General features: G+C 41.2%; 1 long non-coding RNA gene and 1 pseudogene across 2 annotated transcripts; one reads left to right on the top strand and one right to left on the bottom strand.

Annotated features, from left to right (window-relative positions):
- The first annotated feature begins 1,234 nt into the window (after positions 1-1,234).
- LOC147347162 (tripartite motif-containing protein 26-like) lies at positions 1,235-12,097 on the top strand (annotated as a pseudogene). Its single transcript, XR_015152176.1, has 7 exons — positions 1,235-3,286; positions 5,128-5,223; positions 5,494-5,727; positions 7,266-7,288; positions 9,330-9,444; positions 10,712-10,744; positions 11,296-12,097. The product of XR_015152176.1 is annotated as a tripartite motif-containing protein 26-like (transcript).
- LOC147347163 (uncharacterized) lies at positions 4,808-10,653 on the bottom strand. Its single transcript, XR_015152183.1, has 2 exons — positions 10,409-10,653; positions 4,808-6,488 (listed from the first exon to the last, which is right to left on the bottom strand). It is a non-coding gene; the product is annotated as an uncharacterized LOC147347163 (long non-coding RNA).
- Positions 12,098-22,123: the final 10,026 nt, after the last annotated feature.

The raw sequence follows: 22,123 nt of genomic DNA, 5'->3' as shown, positions 1-22,123 counted from the left end.
ATCATTATGTAATAGCCCTATTTATCCCTTGTAACATAGCTTGTTCTGAAGTCTACTTTATCTAATATTAACATAGCTACTCCAGCTTTATTTTGATTAGAGTTTGCTAGATGGTACACTTTTTTCAATTCTTTTACTTCTGGAGATCTATATTATTATATTTAATATCTAACAATAATATAGATATTTAGAGATCTATATTACTACATTTAACATTCTATTTGGAGATAGAACATAGTTTTGTCTTTCTTATAAACCAATTTGACAAATCTTTTAGTAGGTGTGTCTAAACTATTCACATTTAATGTAACTATTAACATTATTGAACTTGGGTCCACTATTTTATTATTTCTATTTGTACCTTATTTTTTTTTTTTTACTCTATTTCATTTTTATTGCCTTCTCTTATTTCTAATATTTTTAAATATTCCAAGTTAATTACCTGTTAGCTTTTGCCTATATCTATTCATAGTATTTTTGGGTGTTGGTCTCTGGGTTACAATATACAGACCTTAGAGTTAAAAAGATAAGCAGAGTTGAAAGTTTGCAACTTCAGGTAAAATGTAGAAGCCTTACAACCATATAGTTCACTTTCCCTGTAATTGTCTAATGTATTACATCTACATAATCTCTCTAACGATGTTATAATTTTTGCTTCCAACTGTCCTACATATCTTAAAGAACTTGTGAGGTGTAAAATAAGCTACTGTATTTATCCAAATGTTTACCATTTCTGTTGCCATTTCTTCTGTTCTCTTGTTATTCCTGAAGTTCCAAATGTCCCTGTGGAATTTCACATTAGCCTGAAGAACTTCCATTAGCAGTTCTTTTAGGGCAGGTTTACTGGTGATAACATTTTCTCAGTTTTCTTTCATCTGAAAATATTTATATTTTGCTTTCATTTCTGAAGGATATTTTAGTGCTGTAGAACCCTGGATTGACAGGACTTTTCACAGCACTTTCCAGATGCTTCTCCCACTGTCTGTTGACCTTTATGGCTTCTAACAAGAAATGTGCCAACATCTGAATCATCATCCTTCCCCTCATTGTGATGTTATTTTTTTCTGATTGCTTTCAAGATTTTTTTCTTCATCTTTGCTTTACAGCAGTTTGGTGATGGTGTATTTGGGGTGGTTTTTCTTTAAGTTATTCTCTTTGGCATTTGCTGAGCTTCTTGAATCTGTAAATCTGTGTCTTTTGCCATACATACTTGAGAAGTTTTCAGCTATTTTTTTTTCTGTTTTTTCCTTTACCAATTTCTTTTCCTTCTCTGGTACACTAATGACATGAATATTAGACCTTTTGATATTTCATAAGTTACTGGGTTTCTGCTTTTTAGAAAAAATTCTACTATTAAGATTCAGTAATTTTTATTGCACCTTCTTCAAGTTCATTGACTTTTTTTTTCTGTCATCTGCATGCTGCTGTTAATTTCATGCAGTGAAATTTTTATTCCAGATATTCTCTTATTTAATTCAGTGACCAGATATGGGAGGTGGTAATGAGGTGTGATTTTTCACACCTAGGTTTTAGCTTGGGTAATGGGGTAGTTGTTGGTAGCTCTTACCAAGGAATAAGAACAATGAGGAAAATAATGCAATTGGAGATGTGAATTTAAGTTGAAAGCTGCTGCTGCTGCTGCTAAGTCGCTTCAGTCGTGTCCGACTCTGTGCGACCCCATAGATGGCAGCCCACCAGGCTCCCCCATCCCTGGGATTCTCCAGGCAAGAACACTGGAGTGGGTTGCCATTTCCTTCTCCAGTGCATGAAAGTGAAAAGTGAAAGTGAAGTCGCTCAGTTGTGTCTGACTCTTCGCGACCCCGTGGACTGTAGGCTACCAGGCTCCCCCATCCATGGGATTTTCCAGGCAAGAGTACTGGAGTGGGGTGCCATCGCCTTCTCCAAGTGATAAAGTTAATGTGGTTTAAACCAGTGATTTTCAAATTATCAATTGCAATAGCTTATATCATGGCATCAATTTTGTGGGTTATAACCAGCATTTTTAAAATGGACTGCAGTTTTAAAAGTCAGTAAATGATATTGAACAAAACTTGTGTTTTAGTATGTGTGTGCATATGCATGTGCATGTGTTAATTTATTAGACGTGAATACGTTTCTAACTGTGATGTTTCCAAAAATGTTTGAAAACCATTAGTTTAAATCCATTAGTTTAAACATAATGATGTTTACAAGGCAGCATATGAATAAAAGACCTATGATTGAACCTAATGATTTCTAATAATCTAACTCTCATGTTCTCAGATGAGTTTTAAAATATAGACCTAAAGTTTTTATAATTATAATTTTTTTGGCCACACCGTGTAGGATGTGGGACCTTAGTTCCCCAATCAAGGAGCAAACCCATGCCCTCTGCAGTTGGAGTGAAAATTCTTAACCACTGGACCTAAGCCCTAAATTTTTGTAATTCCTATTCTTTACTATTGAATCATTTACAGCAAATATTTTCACTAAAGCTGATCTACTTAGAGTGAGGGAAATTCCTTAGACTTTATTGGGTATTTACTTGCCCAATATTATAATCTTCTAGAATACTCACCACTTAATAACACGTATTAGTACCCTTTAAAATGTTTACAGAAAAGCTGACTACCTGAAACTAACACCAGGTTAGCTTTGCAGGCTGGAATCTGTTCTGAATAGTGGTCTGAAAGGAACTTTGGATTTGGAGGGAAACGGTTGGGAACAGTTTGAGCATAAAAACTATTTTCTCATGAGTTCCATTTTAATGTTGAATAAATTCACAATTTCTGTTTTTACTTCGTGCCCTCTTAGAAAGTCATTCTTCATTTTGAGAAGGAACGCTCTGCAGGGTTTCAGTGTTGCTGTCATGGCCACTGCCTCTCCTCTGAGGAAACTGGAGGACAAGGTGATGTGCTCTATCTGTCTTGACTACTTGAAAGACCCTGTTACCATCGACTGTAGTCACATCTTCTGCTATCACTGCATCATTAAGGTCTGTGAATCTGCTCAGCAGCCATTATATTATTCTCTCTGCAAGACAGCCTTTAAGAAAGAGACTATCCGCCATGTGTGGCAGATGGCCAGCATAGTGAAGAATATCTGGAGGATGAAAGTAGATGAGGAGAGACAACCCAGAGAGGACCGACCACTCGCGCAGAGAGCAGAGCAGCTGTGCGGGCAGCATTTGGAGAAGGTGCATTACTACTGCAAGGATGACCAGCAGATACTGTGTGTCGTATAGGAGTCCCGGGAGCACAGGCACCACGCTGCTGTTCTGCTGGAGAAGGCTGCGCAGCCTTATCAGGTAAGAAGCTTGCTGGACCCCAGCTCTGTTCTTGGAGCCAGAAAAGTTCTATTGTACCTTCAGGATAAGGTCCAAAATTTTTTTAATAAACACTTTATTGAGGTATAATTGACACATAAAAAGCTGTCCATATATTTACTGTATGCAATTTAAGTTTGGGGATAAGTATGTCGCTACCATCAAGGCAAGAGACATATTTATCACCTCCCAAAGTTTCCTCCCACCCGATTTATTATTATTATTGTCTTACTGTGTGTGTGAGAGAGAGAACACTTAGCAAGATCTATCCTGTTAGCAAATTTTAACTGTACAACACAGCATTGTTATCTGTAAGCACTATGGTATAGAGTAGATCTTCAGAACTTACTTATCTTGCATAACTGAAACTTTTACCCTTTGACCCTCACCTCCCCTTTACACTTCCCTCCAGCTGCTGGCCACCACCATCCTACTCTGCTTCTGTCCGAGTTTTAGATTCCTCATACAAGTGAGATGATTTGGTGTTTGTCTTTTGTGCCTGGCTCATTTCACTTTACATAATGTCCTCCAGGTCCATCTGTGTTGTTGCAAATGGCAGGATTTTCTTCTTTTTTTAAGGCTGAGTAACATGCCATTGTATGTATATACCACACTGTCTTTATCCATTCATCCATTGGACATTAGGTTGTTTCCATAGCTTGGCTGTTGAGGATAATGCTGCAATAAACATGGGAGTGGAGATGTCTCTTCGATATCCTGATCTCAATTTCTTTAGATAAATACCTAGAAACAGGATTGCTGGGTCATATGGTAGTTCTATTTTTAGTTTTTTGAGAAGCATCTATCGTGTTTTCCATGGCTGTGCCAGTTTCCATTCTCATTAGTAGTGTACCAGGGTTTCCTTTTCTTCACATCTTCACCAATACTTGTTATCTTTCATTTTTTAAAATAATAGCCATTCTAATAATTGTTAAGGAGAAGGTTCAAATTCTGTAGCATGGTAAGTTCTTGGCAACATGTATTCTTCTAATTTGAATAATAAACTGGTTTGTTTTCATATCTTTTATAATAGCAAGTCTGTCCCACTGCCTTGATGTTTTAGTTTCTGAAGCATCTGATCAAGCCTCAACCAGCAGTATGGAATACCAGCGCTCTTGATAGCCGTCTTGATACTTAGCTTCAAAGTGTGTGCTTCATCTCTATTATAAAAATATTTTTGAGAAGATTGCATCTTGTATGAATTTCCTTTCAGAATTTAATCTCAGGGAAAATATTATTTTTTTCTGATGTACCAGTAGTTTTCCTTCTGTCTGCTAAAGGATTACATGAATCACTATTTCCCTTTTGTCCTTGGTTAACAGGACTCTTAAAATCAATTTAGTCATTCACTCAGTGATGTGGAGTTAGTATATATATTTTCCTTCATTATTTTGTGTTGATTTTCTTTTTTATTTCTATGTTATCAATTAATTTTAATATAAATTATCTATATTTTGGTGGAAAGAAACAGTGTAAATATAAAAACCACACTATAAGTCTTAGTAGTTGTAATGATAATAAATTTAATTTTATCTCACTTATTTTTCTCCCAGTTTTATTGAGATGTAATTGACATACAGTACAGTATAAGTTTAACATGCATTTTATCTCACTTCTGAGAAGCTACTCTAAGCCAACATAGCACTCACTCTGTTTCTTCTTCATTAACTAGGATGAAAACTATTCCAACCTAGTCATCTTATAATACTACATAAGATCAAAGACTATCTGATTTCACTCTGAAATCATTTTGCAGGTGTCTTTTCTTATTGAGGGCATTTTCATCTTCATCTTGAGATTATTCATGCTTTTTCCCCCCATAGGGTAAAATTCTAAACCATATGAAGATTCTGAAGGGAGACAGGGACAGAATTCAGAATTCTCAGTCTACAGGAGAAGATGAGATTCAGGCCCTGCTGGTACGAGAAGTTTCAAGTGAATGTTCTTTGTACCTGTGTTGGGTGGGAGAGAGAGAGAGAGAAGTGTGTGTGTGTTTGTGTGTGTGTGTATATATATATATATATATATATATATATATATATATGTTGAGGGGAGGGGGATAATGAGGGATGAGGAGAATGTGGGTGTGATAGAAGGGATTCTAGTTCTGAACTTATCCTCAGACAAACATTCTGGTGTTTTCCAGCCTCTCAGGAGAAATCCTCTTTGTCTTTCTGCCTTTACTGTAGGCAAAATTCCAGAACCACAAGCAAGACACAAGCAGCATCAGTGTTTGAGCAGGGCCATCAGTTCCTGAGAGAAAGGGAGCAGCACCTGTTGGAGTGGCTGGAGGGAACGGAGCAACAGCTCATTGAAGGGAGGAACAGCCATGTCACCAAGGGCTCTGAGGAGGTCATCCGGCTGGAGACCTGATTTCTGAGTTAGAGAAGAAGGCTCGGCAGCAAGCACTTGAACTTTTGCAGGTGAGGGACCAGTTAAATTGGACCTCTTGCTTCAGGCTGCAGTCTGGCCCCTCCATTAGCATTATATTTGGACCAGGAGTCAGGAGAGACAAGGTTTTGTTCTCATTTATTGAGTTCTTGACAGGTTAACTAGCAAACCAATAGGTTGTAAGTCCCAAATCACAGTGGGCAGGAGACAGCAATATGCACAGATGTTACACTGAGATAGTGAGATCTGTCAGTCAATTTAGTGCAGTCTCTTAGTCTTGTCGGACTCTTTGCAACACCATGGACTGCAGCACACCAGGCTTCCCTGTCCATCGCCAACTCCTGGAGCTTGTTCAAACTCATGTCCATTGAGTTGGTCATGCCATCCAATCATCTCCTCCTCTGTCGTCCCCTTCTCCTCCTGCCCTCATTCTTTCCCAGCTTCAGGGTCTTTTACAATGAGTTGGTTCTTTGCATCAGGTGCCCAGAGTATTAGAGCTTCAGCATCAGTCCTTCCAATGAATATTCAGGACTGATTTCCTTTAGAATTAACTGGTTTAATCTCCTTGCAGTCCAAGGGACTCTCAAGAGTCTTCTCTAACATCGCAGTTCAAAGCATCAATTCTTCAATGCTCTGCTTTCTTTATGGTCCAACTCTCACATCCAAACATGCACATTTATAATTATAAGAAATAATTGAGTGTTAAATCTTATGATCAGACTGGAAGCCACAGGAATTCTGGAAAAGGCTAGTCAGGGAAGGCTTCATGGATGAAGCAGCTCTTAATGGTAGCCTTGAGGAAAGTGTAAAGATTTGTGTTCGCAGGAAAGAGGAGTTGAACATTCCATTTGTGGAGGTGCATTGGTTAAAATGAAACACATGAATGTGATGATAAACTTAATGAGTGTGATAATAAAAAGGTGGGTGTAGGTGCAGCATGCATGTCAGTCCTGTCCAACTCTTTGCAACCCCATGGACTGTAGCCCACAGGCTCCTCTGTCCATGGGATTTTCCAGGCAGGAATACTGGAGTGGGTTAGCCATTTCTTCCTCCAGGGGATCTTCTTGACCCAGGGATTGAACCTGAGTCTCTTGTGGCTCTTGCACTGACAGGAGGATTCTTTACCACTGAGCCACCTGGGAAGCCCGCAGGTGCTGAGGAAGAGCGTTTGGAAGATAGGAAGGTACATCGAGTGAAAGGGGCTACCTTTCTGGAGGAGTCAGCTTAAGTGAGGAAGAAGTTAAAGGGAAGATGGGCTAGGTAAGATGGGGCCAGCTGAGTAGAGGCCTTCGAAGGCATTCTGAGATTTCAGTCTTAATCTGATAGACAGTAAGAGTCTTACCAGATTAAGGGAGTTTTCCTGGAGACGATATTCTAGACTCAAATGGAGGAAAGGAAGGGGAAACGTGTCCCCATAAACCACAGCGGAGAATAGCACAGGTCGAAGCCCACCAGAAAATTCTCTGTACAGTCCTATCCTGTACCCATTCCCGGCGAGCTCATCGTAAGGAACGGAGGCAGCTCCTGGGAACCTTATTTCCATGACAGTCTGTCTTCTCTTCCTTTCTAGGACCCAAGTGACATAACAAGCAGGTAAGTTCTGTTGCTTTATATTTTTAGCCACTTAGGTGTTCCTGTGTTTTTTCTGTCACCATAACTTATAGAAATTTGGCAAGGGCTGAAAGGGGTTATTTGGAAGAAGAGAGGTTCTTCTAGAAAGTTTAATATGAAAAATATTCCATAGAACGTCCTAGAAAAATTATTTTCTTGGAACTTAGCATGGTAAGAGGATAGGGAGAGTTGAAATGGGAGGAGATTGTGACAGAGTATTTGAAAAAATTTAAAATACACATTTGTTTCTAAGACCCAGTGTCCTTTCATTCTTTTTATTCCTATTTGGTTCCCAGCCACCTCTCCTCCTGCACTCCCTCACATTTTGTAGAGCACATTTCTTCATCAGATTGCCCTCCATGCTTGTTAGTGATGGTTTCCTGCTCTCTGCTGGATCATAAGAAGAAGACACTTATATGAGTCACAGGGATAATGGTTTCTTTGGCAGTGGTTCTTAGCCAGTGTGTTAGGCATTAAACACTGACAGTTTTCAACAACCATACCCATAACGATATGCAGAAGCTTTGAACAGAGATAAAAGCCAAGTATTTTGAGAATACACAGTTCATCCCAGAGACACCAGGACTGTTGGCATAATCTGAGCATTTACCATGGACCAGTTACCAGGTGGGGAAAGGAGACAGGATGCCAGATTCTGGCTGGGGAGACCAGACAGAGACTGTCGGAGATGAGTGATTATATAAGACATGAGGGTGATACAGAATGTGTAAGACTTCTTGCTCTAGAGTATTTTGTCTGATATCAGTAATTATTCTAGTTTTCTTTTGATTAGTGTTTTCATACTATTAAACTTTTTATTCTTTAACTCTCAACCTACCTGGGCTGTTATTTTTATGTATCTCTTATAAGCAACATAAAATTTTGTTTTCTTTTAAAAGAAATTCATCTGACACATTTTAATTGGAATATTTAGTATTTATAGCTCCTGGAAAACCACCACTTTCATTTATAACTTAAAAAGTATTTGCAGTGTTTGACAAATAATATCCTTACATTTTATTGTTTATATCTGAATATGTTTTGTTTATATCTATTTTTGCCTTTTCTACTTGCCTTTCTCTTTTTTCTATTTTTAATATTTTATACTTTTGTGTGTATATATTTAAGAGGCTTGTTTTTGTCATATGCTATAATTTCTAGTCCATAGTATTTTTTATTGTTTTCTAGATATTTTAAAATTTTAAATTTCATTTGCTATTTAATATAAGATTTGTTTAAAAAAGAGGACATCTGTCAATGGTGCTGTGTTTTGTTTTTTTTTTCTAACAGCTTTATGTTTCATAGTTTTTTTACATTTTGTGATCAGACATTTTGTGATCAGCCATTTCTAGTATTTTGGACTTTATCGAGGCTTTCTGTATTGTGTGTTTTAAATTTTTGGACAGTTCTATGCACTTAAAAATAAGGTACATTCTTTGTGTTCTTGGAATAGGATTGATATATCTCCATGAGGTTTTCCTTAGTAATTTTGTTATTTAAATATTTTGTTTTGATACTTAAGAGGGCCCGGATAGCTCAGTCAGTAGGTCGAACACCAGACTTTTAATCTGTTTAAGTCCCTATTCAGGCATAGCTCTAGGTTTTGGGGCTTCTCTGGTGACTCGGTGGTAAAAAAAAATCTCCTGCAGGTTGAGCCCTGGGTTGGGAAGATGCCCTGGAAAAGGGAATGGCAACCCACTCCAGTATTCTTGCCTGGAGAATCCCATGGACAGAGGAGCCTGGCAGGTTGCAGTCCATGGGGTCTTGATAGTCAGACACGACTTAGCAACTAAACCACCATAAATGACATGTTGGTGGATCGAGAATCCTTGGATCATGGCCCTTTCTTCAGATCTCTATATTCTTCTCTCTGACTCTGATGTCGAAACCAGCCACTTGGAAAAGCAGCTTTTACTATCTGCCTCTTTGGTCCATTATTGGTATTTGTTCGCATGCATATACTCTGACAGTGGGAAACCATGCCTTCTCTCAGGAGTAATTACTGTGACTTCATTATCTCTAGATACCCCTGGAAGAAGTTCTGGATTGAAAAGCCTATCAGTCTGCAATCAGAAAACAGACGAAAGAATTTTCAGATAAACTTCTTTGTTTAGAGAAAGGACTCAGAGGATTCCATGGTAAAGGAAGGAGTTCTGAGCCTAGAAAACCTTCTTTCTTTCTCTGTAATGTTTCTTTAAGTTTTGATCATGGCTGCACCTTCTCAGAGTTCCTGCATGTCATTCACACCAGGCAGGGACACTGGGGAGGAAATCTAAGTCCAAACCGTGGAGGCTTCCATGTGATAGTCTAAGACTGTTCCATAATATAGAATCATAGTTAATAGTTCTCGGAGTTGGTAGAAATATATTTCATATCTAACATTGGGAGGCTATGAAAAACAGTATGGCATTTCCACAAAATTTTAAACACATAATTACCATATGATCTAGCATTCCCACTTCCCAAAGAATTAAAAGCAGGCCCTCAAAGAGATATTTGCACTCTCGTGTTCATAGCAACATTATTCACAATGGACAGGAAGCAGAAGCAACCCAAATGTTCATCACTGGATGAATGGAGAAATGGAATGTGGCATATGCAGACAATTGAATACTATCCAGCCTAAAAAGGAAGGAAACTGTGACACATACTCTAACATGAATGAACCTCGAGGACAAAATGCTAAGTGAAATGAGCCAGTCACAAAGAGACAAGTACTGTGTGCTTCCATGTATATGAGGTCTCTGAAGTAGTCAAATCCATAGGAACATAAAGTAGATTTACGAGTATAGAGTTTAAATTTTAAAAAATGCAAAAGTTCTGGAAACTGGTTGCACAACAATTTAGATATACTTAACATTAATGAACTATACACTTAAAAATTGGTAAAGACAGTAACTGTTATGTGTTTTAACCACAATTGAAAATAAAGAATAGTGAGAAAATGACTCTAAAGACATGTCTTTGAGAGTGGAGAGAAATAGTGTGGTTTAGGACTAGAAGTTTAGGACTCAGTTTAAAAACAGGTAGTATGCCCAAAGGTGCTCTTTAATGAAGCACCAGGTGGGTTCAGCACGTGTTGCCGTGGATATTCACATGAACCTGTTTAGACTGGACAGCTGTGGGTGTCTCCTGAATTAATTCCTCTGTTTCACTTGAACTTTCATGATCCCCTGTTAACTGTTGAAGTTATATGTGATACCATAAGAAAGTTTGACCGAGAAGCTGTGGTGCCAGAGCTGCTTCCTGTCAAGAATTCCCTGGTGGGCCAGTGGGTAGGACTCAGTGCTTTCACTGCCGTTGGCCTGGGTTCAATCCCTGGTCTTCCCGAAAGCCGAGCAGTGTGGCTAAAGAAAAACAAAAAAAGAAAGAATTGCTCACTGTCCTTTTGTTCTTTTACTCTAGGAAAATTGATGAGGGATCTGGAACATAAGACAAGTGAGTATCTGGAGGGGATAGTGGCTGAAGTTTGCAAATTACCATTTTCCTGTGAAGCTCTTATTACTTATGGGTCAGCCCGTTTGTTTTAAAGAGGAAGGTCTTCATGTGACTAATGTATCCAAATTCTTTATCCTGAGTTCAGAGCCATAAACCTTTCCCCAGATTTGCTCAGCTGGAGAAGGAAATGGCAACCCACTCCAGTGTTCTTGCCTGGAGAATCCCAGGGACGGGGGAGCCTGGGTGGGCTGCCGTCTATGGGCTCGCACAGAGTCGGACACGACTGAAGTGACTTAGCAGCAGCAGCAGCAGCAGTGATCCCAGTTCTTATCTTTTTTTCCTCTCCAGTCTCATCGCACTGCCTTGAATTTTTTGTGTTCTTTAAACTCTCTAGATATGGTTGCTAATAGTCTGAACACAAGGTCAAAAGCAGTCTTTGTCCTGGTCCCCTGAGGAGTCTCCCACCATTGTCATGAAGGCCCCAGAATCTATGGGACAAATCTCATTTGTATCTTTTGTGAGGCCACACCTTTGTCTCCTTGTCCCCACAGTGAGGATCATCCTGAATTCCCAGAGAGCCAATGGCTACCTCTCAGTGTCTCCAAATGGGAAAAGTATGATGTTCACTGGCTTGTGGCTGAAAAAATGCCAGCATGGTCAGCAATTTGATCTGGAGCCTGGGGTGCTGGGCAGTAAGGGCTTCACGTGGGGCAAAGTGTACTGGGAAGTGAAAGTGGACAGGATCTGGTGGGAAGCAGAGGAGGAAGAAGACGCAAGGAGATACGGGGCTGGATGCAGAGGCGTGTTTGGCAGTAACGATCTTGGTGGATTTATAAGCATCACTGATGGGTATCATTCTCCTGGATATAGAGAGGAGAATGAGGAGTTGGAGGAGGAATGTTCTCAGGAAAATGGAATATGGCCAAAATTCTGCCTGGTGGGGGTGGTAAGAGTCAGTGGTGAGAAGGGGATTTTTCAACTTCACCCCTGAGGAGGGATCTGGACTCCGCAGCTGTCCTCAGCTGGGGTGTCTATATGCACCAGCCCTGAGCCCTTTCAGATCCTGTCCTACTGCCCCGGGCAGATTGGAGTTGCTCTGGATCATGGTGGTGGGAAGGTAACCTTTACCAATGCCAGAACTCAAGAGTTCATCTATGAATTCTCATCTACCTTCACTGGGAGAATTTTCCCTTTCCTGTGGCTTAACTACATGAGATCCAGACTTTCGCTGAGACCCTGAGAGAAGACCTCCTGGCACAGCCCCAGGTTTTTTCATTTACCCTTTGTTCCTTTTCATCATTCCCAGCTCTCTGCCTCAGCTGGATGGTCCTGCTGCATTTCTGAAAGCACTCAGATGACTGGAGCTTTATGGCAGTCATGAGTCTCTTGTCCTCGCTGCTTTGTCTCTAAAATGGGGATGGTAATAGTTGATCTTTTTTCTCTAAGGGGAATGATTGGAATGTCTTTAATGTACTTATTAAAATGTGTGTTAACTAATTTATATCTCCTGTTGCCTTTAATTTGGTTCTTCACCCGCCACTGAGACAAATGTATGAGAATGAGTGACTATATTACAGAATCTCAGCTCCTGCTACAAATAGTAATTGATGACAACATCCATATTGGTTTCTGAAGCACCTTTTCTGTCCCATAATTTCTCCTTTCATCCTTCTAAGCAGTTGTTGTTGTTCCGTCGCTGAGTCGTGTCTGACACTTTGCAACTCCATGGACTGCAGCACGCCATGCCTCGCTGTCCTTCACCATGTCCCGGAGTTTGCTCAAACTCATATCCATTGAGTCAATGATGCCATCCAACCATCTTATTCTCTGTCACCCCTTTCTCCTTCTGCCCTCAATCTTTCGCAGCATCAAGGTCTTTTCCAAATCTTCTAAGCAGCTGAGGAAACAGTAAATATTTGGCAGTTCATATCTGTTTAACCTTTGATACACTATGAGATTTGAGATATCTGGCATAAGAATTCCTTTATTTATCTGCCATGTTCTGATAATTTTTGCAATGGGAGGGCGAGAGGGGAAGCCATGTAGGGTTCAGGTGTATATGAGTTTTTGGAAGTCACTTGGTTCTGAAGTCATGTCTAATGTCAGCTGTGTTTTGAGATGGTAGAAATAGATATGTAGCTTAATGTTAAATTAGTAATCTTACATATAAGTAGCAGAAAACAAATTGGCTAATTTTAGAAAAAGGAATATTAACTTTTAAAAAAGGGAAATTAATTAAATATCACAAGCATGTAGAGTGCAAAGAGGGAGGGATATGTGTGCCTGCCTGCATGCAAATTCTGGAGGCACGTCCATGTGACCCCCAGAGAGGTGGGAGCTGCAGTGAGAGAGGGAGGAGGTGGAGGAGTCAGCAGGGCTTGAGAGGATTGTTGAATTGTCAGGATATAAACAGAATACATCATGCATGAGTCCAAGCTATTCAAATGTGGATATAATCTGGTGGGGAACAGAAGAGGAAGAAGTAAGAACACTTACTTATGGAGCCAGAGGCGTGTTTGGCAATAGCTATCTTGGTGGATTCATAGACTCAACTGATGGGTCAAGTTTTCCTGGATACAGAGATGAGAATGAAGAGTTGAGGAAGGAATGGGTTCAGGAAATTAGTGGTCAGAACAGGCCCTAGTTCTTCATGTAATTAACCCCTAAATCAAAATCTGCCATAAGCACACCAAAGTATAGGATGCCTGCCTGTGCCCAGCAACAAAAAAGCAAAATGTGTTTTCGGCTTCTGTAATAAGACATGGTCTCATCAAGACGCATGTAATCCAGCATTCTCAAGGCATGGGAGCAGAGGCTAGTTGCCAAAGAACTTCCCATACTTAAACTCCTGGGTTCAAAATGTGGGGAAATTTGCTCTGATAGCTCAGTTGTTTAGAAATGTTTCTCTAGACAGCAAAAGAGACACAGATGTAAAGAACAGACTTTTGGACTCTGTGGGAGAAGGCGAGGGTGAGATAATTTGAGAGAATAGCATTGAAACATGTATATTATATATGTGAAATAGATCACCTGTCCAGGTTTGATGCATGAGGCAGGGTGCTCAGGGCTGGTGCACTGGGATGACCCTGAGAGATGGGATGGGGAGGGAGGTGGGAGGGAGGGTCTGGATGGGGAACACATGTACACACATGGCTGATTCATGTCAATGTACGGAAAAAACCACCACAATATTGTAAAGTAATTAGCCTCCAATTAAAAGAAAAAAAAAAAAACACATTTTTTTCTGATTGTAAACTGAATATAAATTCACTATAAAAATGAAGAGATTTTTTTTTAATCCCAAAGTCTTTTTGTCAACAAAACATTTTCTCTATTAACATTTTGGTATATTTCTAACCTTTTCTGGTGTAAAAATTTGCATATTTCTTATTTTACAAAACTGAAACTGCATTATATGTAATCTCATAGTGTATACTTTTAACATCATATCTGACCATCTGCCCACATCATTAAATATTTCTGAAGATAAAAAAAAAAAATGTTTTGCTGAAGGACTTCTCCAGTGGTACAGTGGATAAGAATCCCCTTGTATTCAGGTTCAACCCAGGTACATAGATTCAACGCTGGTTGGGGAAGATTCCAAGTACCTCAGAGCAACTGATCCCATGTGCTATAACTACTGAAGCCCCTGGGCCCAGAGCCTGTGCTCTGCAACAGGAGAAGCCATGGCAGTGGGAAGCCTGTGCGCTGCAGCTAGAAAGGAGCCACCCCCCCACCGCCCCTGCCTCTGCTCTCTGCAAGTAGAGAAAGCCCATGAGCTGCAGCGAAGACCCAGTGCAATCAAAGATAAAAATTAATAATTTAAAAAAATGTCAAAATCTTTCTCACTGAGGAGAGACAGCTTTCCCAGACTACAGCCCAGACAGAAGCAAGCCTCTGATATGCAAACTAACCAACCCAGACATCCACTGCACCCACCCTCCCTACCCCCCACCACCCTCCCTACCCCCCACCACCCTCCCCCATCTGGCCTTTGTAGCCTAAGAGGCAATATTCCTCTGCCTTAATAATCCCAGGGCCAGGTACCAGACAACCAAAGACCATTACTATAACCCAAAGCCTACTGATACTTGTTCACACCAGCCAATCCTAATCTGTTTTCCCTGCCCTACACCTTGACTTTCCCAAGGAGACCTATTAAAGGTCTAGCCTTTATTTAGCTTTCATCTTTGCCAAGCTGACAGATTTTAATTTTTATTTCCATTTCCCTTTCACATTCCCATTTTTCCCATTTATCAATAATGAATTTATTAGGTATTTACATTTCTTCTTTTCCAAATTGTTTTCTGCTGCTGCTAACTCACTTCAGTCGTGTCCAACTCTGTGAGACCCCATAGACAGCAGCCCACCAGGCTTCTCCATCCATGGGATTTTCCAGGCAAGAGTACTGGAGTGGGGTGCCATTGCCTTCTCTGCCAAATTGTTTTCTATAGTCTTTATTTTCCACATTCGATGTAGGAATTTTAAAATATTGAATTTAAGGAAGAAAAATCAGCCTCTTGACCCCAGGGAACAGGTGTGACACTCACAGCTAGACCTTATAGTTACTTGAAGCTGACCCGGTGCTCACAGCTAGGCCATGTTGTTCTCTTTGGAATAAATCATTTATAAAATAGAAACATCAAATAAGGATACACTGAAATCATAATAAAGTGAAACAAAACAAGATAAGACTATACATAATTTCATTTAAGCACAGAGAAACAGGGCACTGTGCAATTCAGAAAGTACTGAACATCTCCCTATCCTGGGTAACAGGACCGATGGTTGCAAATGCTCCTTTATCCTTGCTCTAGTCTGCCCTCCTTATGGATGTGATTGATTGGGACACCCAATCATGTAACTGACCATGCTTCCTGGCAACACTCAGTTTGGAGTAAACCCCTCTTTTCTCCAACCAAAGCCCAAATCCCACAATAACACATTCTTTCTTATCCCCTCACTCTAAGATGCCCTGTGGTTCCCCACAGTATACATTCTCCCTTGCTGTATCAAGTAGTGAGAGAGTCATTTCCTAGGCAGGTTGATAGGGAGTCTAGGGGTCCCCAAGGAGAGAGGGGTCTGGAATTCTCAAGGAGGAAGAAAAGACAAACTTTTTTTCTTTCTCTACATTCCTTAGGATTATATAACAATAATGTATCCTGCCTAAGAACCGTCTCTGGATTAAACCTTCTGTTATCTTAAAATGTAAATTATGGGAGTAGACCTAGGTCTTTACAAGGATGTATCCTTCCTGAGGACAGTGTTATCTTAAAATGTAAATTATGGGAGTAGGTCTGATGAGGTTTTTACAACCCCCAGACATTCTTTGGATTATATAACTTCATTGGTAACACTAGCAAGCGGGTACTCTCTCTGCCCCCTTCTGATGCCTATGTCAGAAGCTTTCTCTATCTCCTTTATACTTTAATAAATCTTTATTACACAAAAGCTCTGAGTGATCAAGCCCCGTCTCTGACCCCGGATTGAATTCTTCTCCTCCGGGAGCCAAGAATCCCGGTGTCTTCGCGTGATTCAACAACAACCTTTCAGTAGTAAACACAATGTGTTCAACTAGGTGTGTTCCTGGTGGTCTTTAGCTGGAAAATATCGACACATGCTAATATTTTGTCTATCAGATTTTTTCAGTTCAGTCACTCAGTCATGTCCAACTCTTTGTGACCCCACGAATCGCAGCACAGCAGGCTTCCCTGTCCATCACCAACTCCCGGAGTCCACCCAAACTCATGTCCATCGAGTCGGTGATGCCATCCAGCCATCTCATCCTCTGCCGTCCCCTTTTTCTCTTGCCCCCAATCCCTCCCAACATCAGAGTCCTTTCCAGTGAGTCAGCTCTTCACATGAGGTGGCCAAAGTACTGGAGTTTCAGCTTCAACATCAGTCCTTCCAATGAACACCCAGGACTGATCTCCTTTAGGATGGACTGGTTGGATCTCCTTGCAGTCCAAGGGACTCTCAAGAGTCTTTCCCAACACCACAGTTCAAAAGCATCAATTCTTCAGCACTCAGCTTTCTTCACAGTCCAACTCTCACATCCATACATGACCACTGGAAAAACCATAGCCTCGACTAGACAGATCTTTGTTGGCAAAGTAATGTCACTGCTTTTCAATATGCTATCTAGGTTGGTCATAACTTTCCTTCCAAGGAATAAGCATCTTTTAATTTCATGGCTGCAGTCACCATCTGCAGTGATTTTGGAGCCCCCAAAAATAAAGTCTGACACTGTTTCCACTGTTTCCCCATCTATTTGCCATGAAGTGATGGGACCAGATGCCATGATCTTAGTTTTCTGAATGTTGAGCTTTAATCCAACTTTTCACTCTCCTCTTTCACTTTTCATCAAGAGGCTTTTTAGTTCCTCTTTGTTTTCTGCCATAAGGTGGTGTCATCTGCATATCTGAGGTTATTGATATTTCTCCCAGCAACCTTGATTGCAGCTTGTGCTTCCTCCAGCCCAGCGTTTCTCATGATGTACTCTGCATAGAAGTTAAATAAGCAGGGTGACAATATACAGCCTTGACGTACACCTTTTCCTATTTGGAACTAGTCTGTTGTTCTAATCCAGTTCTAAGTGTCACTTCTTGACTTACATATAGGTTTCTCAAGAGGCAGGTCAGGTGGTCTGGTATTCCCATCTCTTTTTCCTTTAACCTGATCCAGGATCCTATCAAAGACACATTTTAAGTCTGGGAATCATGTCTCCTTCAGGCTCCTCTGGCTGTGACAGTCACACAAGACTTCTCTTGTTTTTGATGACTTTGATGTTTTGTGGAGTACTGCTCAGAAACATAGTAGAACATCTTTCTATTTGACTGGGGCAAAGGGTTTTGGGGAAGAGGACCACAGAGATGAGTGACATTCTCCAGTTCACCGAGGGTATACACTGTCCACTCGAATATCACTAGTAAGTTCACCTCATCACCTAGTTAAGGTAGCATGTCCCAGGTTTCTCCTTGTAAACTTCTATTTTTACTTCCCTACTTTCCACACTATAGTCTTTAGAAGGAAGTTCCATGCACATGCCACACTTAAGGGGTGCTCTTCTATCAACAAGTGTTGTAAGTGTTTGTGCAAAAATAAGTTTTCAAATGAGTTGAACAAGTACTAGATTGATGGATAGACTGGATGGAGAGTCTCTGTGTAGCTTCGTAAGAAACTGCTGACTAGTTTCCAGCAGCTGCACTGCTTCCTATTCCTGCCCCAGTGAGCAAGGGTTTCTGCTGCACCATGTCCTGGTCAGCACTTGGCATCACCTGTTCTTAGATTCTAGATATTCTATTAGGCGTAATGATACATTACTGTCATTTTTTAATTTACATTTCTTAAAAACATAAGATGTTTAGCATCTTTTCATATGCATTTCCATTGTTATGTCTTTCTGAAGAGGTATTTATCTGTTCAGACTTTATTTTTAAAAGGTTACTAGTTATTGTTTGTTGAAATTAAGAGTTCTGTGTGTATTTTAAAACAAGTCCTTTATCAGATATGTGAATTTGCAATAAGTTCTCCCAGGCTGTGTCTGAGCTCTTTTACTGATATAACAATATTCATTAATGAACAGATCGACTTTTCTGGGAAGAAAAAATAAGAAATTTCTAACTGCAATCATTTCTGAGTAGAGGAGGTGGGTGAATGGGGAATGAAGGGAAGAACATGAATTATTTATTTTTGTATATTCCTAAGTATCTTTTCAATTCTCTTGCATGTTGGTAAATACGGAGAAGGCAGTGGCACCCCACTCCAGTACTCTTGCCTGGCAAATCCCATGAATGGAGCGGCCTGGTAGGCTGCAGTCCATGAGGTCGAGAAGAGTCGGACACGACTGAGCGACTTCACTTTCACTTTTCACTTTCCTGCATTGGAGAAGGAAATGGCAACCCACTCCAGTGTTCTTGCCTGGAGAATCCCAGGGATGGGCTAGCCTGGTGGGCTGCCGTCTACGGGGTCACACAGAGTCGGACATGACTGAAGAGCGACTTAGCAGCAGCAGCTGGTAAATAATGCTTTCAAAAATTACAGGGGATTAAAAATCCCTTCAGAGAAGGCAATGGGAACCCACTCCAGCACTCTTGCCTGGAAAATCCCATGGACAGAGGAGCCTGGTAGGCTGCAGTCCATGGGGTCACGAAGAGTCGGACATGACTGAGCGACTTCACTTTCACTTTTCACTTTCATGCATTGGAGAAGGAAATGGCAACCCAATCCAGTGTTCTTGCCTGGAGAATCCCAGGGACGGGGGAGCCTGGTGGGCTGCCGTCTATGGGGTCGCACAGAATTGGACATGACTGAAGTGATTTAGCAGCAGCAGCAGCAGCAAAAATCTCTTACATTTGTAAACATTTGACAGACCACCTTCAACTCATACATTAGGATGTACATTCTGATCCTCTGGCTGGGCTGGTGCTCACCACACGGCTGTGTTATTCTCTTGTTGGACATAGCCCATCTCACAGAAGACCAACATCAGACAAGGACATCGAGTGCGTGACACAGAGAGACAAAACAAGACCAAGACATCATTCTAAGCACAGACCAAAGAAGTGGCACTGTGCCCCTCACCATGTACCAAACCTCTCCCTGTGCTAATACCAGTGACCGCTATTTCTTTCCAGTCACATCTGTATCCTCGCTCTAGTCTGCCCTCCCTACAGGGAAGACTCACTGAGATGCCCAGTCATAGAAATACCCCCACTTCCTAACAACACCCAATCAAAGTGAGCCAGTCTTGCATCTGAAAGTTAAAGTCACTCAGTTGAGTCTGACTCTTTGCAACCCCACGGACTACATGGTGCATGAAATTCTCCAGGCCAGAATACTGGAGTGGGTAGCCTTTCCCTTCTCCAGGGGATCTTCCCAATCCAGGGATCAAACCCATGTTTCCCATATTGCAGGTGGATTCTTTACCAGCTGAGCCACAAGGGAAGCCCAAGAATACCAGAATGGGTAGCCTATCCCTTCTCCAGTGGATTTTCCCAACCCAAGAATTGAACCGGGTTCTCCCACATTGCAGGTGGATTCTTTACCAACTGAGATATCAGGGAAGCACAGTCTTGCACAGATGCCCCTCAAACTTACCCAGCCAAAGTCCATATCCTGTATGTTAGCAGTCCTCAGCATTTTTGGCCCAGGAATTGATTTCATGGAAGACAATTTTTCCACAGACCAGGGGAGGGGGAAGTAGTTTCAGGATGATTCAAGCACATTGCATTTATTGTACACTTTATTTCTAATCTAATGTTGGCACTGATCTGACAGGAGATACCGGGCCAAGCCCAGAGCTTGGGGACCCCCTGCCGTATATGTTCTAACACATCACAAGAGACGCCATGGTCCCTGATGCTCTGTGATTCCCTTGCTGCATCCAGAATAAATCCAACTTGATGGCCCACAGCTTTGTTCCTGGTGGTCTTTGACTGAAGAACACTGAGACATGTTACCTGTTTGCCAAAAATTTTGTGTGTCTTTCCATCGGAATAGGGGCATATGTTTGTATCTTGTGAGTGTCTGCTTGACATAGGGAAGATTTATGTGTTTTGATGGCTTTTCATCTTTGGGTCATAAAATGCTTCATTCCACAAGAGTAAAAACTTCATGTATATTTTTGTCTTGGAGAGAGGGGTCCAAGGGTGAAGGGAAACAGAACTGATTGAATTCAAAGAGAAAATATAGCAGGAGTAGTAAGTAAAAAGTAATAAGGTGGTGGATTCTAATGTTACATCTTCCGCTTCATAACTTTACAAGTATGTACAAGCTCTATCAAGTATTAATATCTGTTGTGTTCAGTTGATAACTTCTGTGTGTCCTTATGTTTACCAGGTTAAGGAAAACACCAAGAGACCAAGGATTATACCCATTTCTCATTATTGGACAACTAGCAGTGATGGGCAGTTTTGAACACTTACGACCTTAAGGTGATAAACCATGGTTTGGCTAATGTCTGAACACTCTGTTAAACTACACATTAAAGAAACTTTCAGACCATGCTTTATTTTAAAGACATATCTAAGACCTGCACAGACAAATCCATGACTTCAATATTAATATTATTTTAGTATGCATCAACCTATGAGTCACACAGTATCTTTTAGGGAAAGAGATGGGAAATTAATTAACAACATTCTAGATATGCATTGACCAATATGCTACCTAATAGCCATATATTACTATTTAAATTAAAATAAATAAAAGTGCTCAGCACAACAGACACTTTAAGGTGCTAAGGAGTCTCATGTAGCTACTGGCTACCTAACTGGACCGCACAGCCATAGAACAATTCTTTCACCACAGAATGTTCTCTTGGAATGGACTGCTCTTTGTGATTAGTGGGCCTCAAGTCAGGTGCATTAGACCACATGAGATGCTGCTGCTGCTGCTGCTAAGTCGCTTCAATCGTGTCTGACTCTGTGCCATTCCATTGATGGCAGCCCACCAGGCTCCCCCGTCCCTGGGATTCTCCAGGCAAGAACACTGGAGTGGGTTGCCATTTCCTTCTCCAATGCATGAAAGTGAAAAGTGAAAGTGAAGTCGCTCAGTCATGTCCAACTCTTTGCGACCGCATGGACTTCAGCCTACCAGGCTCCTCTGCCCATGGGATTTTCCAGGCAAGAGTACTGGAGCGGGGTGCCATTGAGGTACTCTGCATATAAGTTAAATAATCAGGGTGACAACATACAGCCTTGACGTACTCCTTTCCCGATTTGGAACCAGTCTGTTTTTCCGTGTCCTGTTCTAACTGTTGCTTCTTTACCTGCATACAGATTTCTCAGGAGGCAGGTCAGATGGTCTGGTATTCCCATCTCTTGAAGAATTTTTCACAGTTTGTTGTGATCCATACAGACAGGCTTTGGCATAGTCAATAAAGCAGAAGTAGATGTTTTCTCTTTTGCTTTTTTGATGATCCAGGTGATGTTGGCACTTTGATCTCTGGCTCCTCTGGCTTTTCTAAATCCAGCTTGAACGTCTGAAAGTTCACTGTTCACGTACTGTTGAAGCCTGGTTTGGAGAATTTTGAGCATTACTTTGTTAGCATGTGAGATGAGTGCAATTAGTTGGTAGTTTGAACATTCTACCTAGCAGGAGGGGAGGGATCGGGGCAAAGTCCCAGGTCCCTGGTGGGCGAGCCGCTCAGGATCTCAGGGTCAAGGGCTGTGTCTGGGGCTGGGACGCTCCGTGTTGGGGATTCCCCTTCTCCCCGAGTTTCACTTTCTCTCTCACAACCTGTGTCGCGCCCTCCTGCCTAGACACTCATGATGCGGCCCCAGTTCTCACTGCCACTGGGTGTTCAGTTTCTAGAAAAACCAATCAGCGTCTCCGCGGATCCCAGTTATAAGGTCTCCACCGACCCGTCAGGACTCT

This window comes from Bos grunniens, chromosome 23 (assembly GCF_055505025.1).
Source record: "Bos grunniens cultivar Pamir isolate PY7600 chromosome 23, Bosgru_T2T1.0, whole genome shotgun sequence".
Classification (NCBI taxonomy): Eukaryota; Metazoa; Chordata; class Mammalia; order Artiodactyla; family Bovidae; genus Bos; species Bos grunniens.
Note: the sequence above shows the minus strand (reverse complement) of the source record. Positions and strands in the feature narration are given on the sequence as shown.